Below are 3,526 nucleotides of genomic sequence, written 5' to 3' on the forward strand. Positions count from 1 at the left end.
TGAGTCTATTCAACCCCCCCCCCCCCCCCCCCCTTCTAGACTCACATCTTACCAACTGGGACCAACAAGTGGTATCAGAGCGCATTACCTTGAACGATGAACACTCTGTGCATACTGCTTGGTGATCTCCTTTCAAAGCTTGAAAATATTTTCCACACTTTGCACTCATGTCGAAAATGGAATATGGTAGGCATCTTCTCATGTTATTGGGTTGGAATATGACAAGACCATAAAGAGAGGAGTTATCTCATTCTTCTATATTGATGAGAGTAGATTTACCCACATCACTAGGGAGTCGAAGGGAAAATTAGGGAAAATAAGGGGAAGACGAAGGAATCTAACCAAAATGGATGAAGGATGGGAAATTACCATGATGACCTTATGTTTAACAACCAACAAATGGAATTGCTAATAGATGACTAAATTGTGTAAAACCATCAAAGTCGGAGACTCAATTAAACACAAAAAGTCACTTAAGACTAAATCAAGTAAAACCACTACAGTCAATGGCTATATTAGGAATTAACTATTTTTCTGTTGTTTTTTCAACTGTGTGTGTGTGTGTGTGTGTGTGTGTGTGAGAGAGAGAGAGAGAGAGAGTTAATTCCATTTTTTGTCCTAAATTTATAGGTGGCAATTCACTTTAAATCTTTTTTTTTATTAGAAATATCCAATTTTAGTCCTAGTATTATTGTTGAATGACCATTTTTAATCCTTTATCAACAAAACAATTTAAATATTGTTAAAATACAAGGGCATTTTGGTCTTCAATTATGAATTTTTTTATAAAATAAACATAAAAAATATAGCAGGTCAACCTACTTTGTATATTAAAAAAATTGAAATGTCTTTATATTTAATGACATTTCAACGATTTTGTTGACAATGGACTAAAAATGTCATGCCACAATCATACTAGGACCAAATTAGGATGTTCTGATAAAAAATGACTAAAAGGAGACTGTCACCTATAAATCTAAGATCAAAAATAAAATCAACTATATATATGTGTGGGGGGTGGGGGGGGGGGATTGTTCACGTGCGAATAAACTCCCATGTAAAGAAAGGGGTGATATCTGAATAGTTGATCTAATCTAGATCAACTGCCTAGAATGAAGGTAAATTTAAGGGAAAACGACGCTTTTGACCCCTCAATTATTTTACTGTTGGAAATTTGGTCCCTGCCAATTGATTTGAACAAACTTAGTCCTTCAATTGTCTATAATATACCACATTTAGTCCCTGATTTAATATAATTAGAAACATTGTTAATAATTTTTTTTTCATGGGGTCATATTTGTCAATTACTCTACAACTTCATTCTCTCTTCTCTTAAATGTCTGCCATCTTCATCAAATATTTGAATTGCAAGAACCCTAACTCATAAAGAATCAAAATCAATAATTCCTCCACTCTCAATGACTTTTGCGAAGATGTCCAACACACCTAGCATGTCTTTCAAGTCAACAGCATGTGTTTTTTTCCCCTTCAATTCGTGTATTCAAATTTATGGATTTTGCAGGGGAATAATGGGTGTAGATTTTTTTTCTTCAATGGATTGATTATGGGGAATAATGGTCAACGAAGATGCTTTGGGCAAGGAGTTCAAGGGCTATGTCTTCAAGATTATAGGTGGCTGTGATGGAGAACGTATGAGGGGATTAATTTGTGGATGCATTGTCAACCCTTACCTGTATTGAAACTGGTCACTGTAAAAAAAATAAAAACCAAAACAAAACAAAAGGTGGCCTGACTGATATGGAGAAGTCAAGGATGAAGGGTCCAAAGAGGGCTCTAAAGATTAGGAAGATCTTCAACCTCTTAAAGGAATATGACGTGAGAAAGTATGCTAAAACTGTTCAACATTTAAAACTAACTTAGAGAAAAAGGTGAGCAAATCTCCTAATTTACAGAGGCTTGTGAGTCCTTAAGAATTGCCAGAGCCAATTTACAGAGGCTTGTGAGCAAATGACTTATAAATCAATAATTCCTCCACTTTCAATAGCTTTTAAGTAATTTATAATTGTTGCTTAAGCATTTTTTGTTGTTATGAGTTTTGGAGAGTTGTTTAACAGATGACATTGTAGTATACTAAAATTGGAGATTTAAGAAAAACAACTAAAAAAAAAAAGCAGAAATAAGTTGTAAAAATGAACAAATAAGCTACATATATTGGGGAAGGTGTTGAAAAAGCACTATGAAGATGAAGATGGCGTAAATTGTTAAGAAGAGAGAGAATGAAGCTGCAGAGTAATTGACAAATATAACCCCATGAAAATAAAATTATTAACAAAGTTTCTAATTATATAACATTAGGGACTAAATTTAATATATTATGGACAATTGAAGGACTAAATTTGTTCAAATCAATTGATAGGGGCCAAATTTCCAAAAGTAAAACAATTGAGGGGCCAAAAGCGCTATTTTCCCTAAATTTAATTAAAAAAAAAAAACAAAAAACAAAAAAAGCGCTTCCTGACAACAGGCTGCGAATGATCTCCTTCCACCAAGGTCATTTTCTTCCTTATCTTCTTCTCCTGCTGTGAATTCAAACTTGTCCAAGGTCATTTTCTTCCTTATCTTCTTCTCCTGCTGTGAATTCAAACTTGTATTAATATTACATTTTGGAAAGGAAGATGCTAGATGGAAGATGCTAGATGTATTTACAACGAGTATCACTTTAAGTTTCGACCTGATTTCGAAGTAATTCAAACTAAAAATTAAAGGAAGATGCTAGATGTATTTACAACGAGTATCACTTTAAGTTTCGACCTGATTTCGAAGTAATTCAAACTAAAAATTATTAGCGACATTTATAATTGACTCATCAATATAAAAATTGTTAGCGACATCATTTTTTTTATTCTCAATTATAATTATCTACAACAATACTCATCTTTACTATTACTTTTTTTAGAAGTTGAAAATACTTATTTTGATTGTATTGAAAATAATCATTGTTATTAGTATTAATTATTTAATATTTGAAAATTATACTAAGTATAGACTTATTTTAGTTTTCGTTTTGAGCATTAAATTAAATAAATCATCTCATGACAGTCTCACAGAAAATCAGCCAATCCTCAATAATTCACCGGAAAGAAATTGCCGAATCAATTTTATTGCAGATGATACTTTTCTAAAATAGTCATTCTGCAATTTTCATATTTTCAATATAGCATAGTCGGATGCAAATGTCTATATATATTTTTAAATTCAAATGTGGAATGAAAGGCTCATAATTGTTGCAAACCTTTCACTCTGATACAACGCAACATAATTCAAAGTTATCTTTTTTCTTTATTAACTAAATATTATTATTATTATTGTTATTATTATTATTATTATTGAATGTAATATGAAATTGCAATGATGTAAAAGGAAAATTACGAATGAATTGTAAATGAAATGATATGATGGTAACATTCATTTTTAAATCTAAGTATTGTATGGGTAAATATAGATTAAGTGCCAAACAAGCACTAGTTGCGAGAAAAGAACAGCCCTGGCCTCATAGACTAGAATC

The sequence above is a fragment of the Ipomoea triloba genome, chromosome 15 (genome assembly GCF_003576645.1).
Source record: "Ipomoea triloba cultivar NCNSP0323 chromosome 15, ASM357664v1".
Taxonomy (NCBI): domain Eukaryota; kingdom Viridiplantae; phylum Streptophyta; class Magnoliopsida; order Solanales; family Convolvulaceae; genus Ipomoea; species Ipomoea triloba.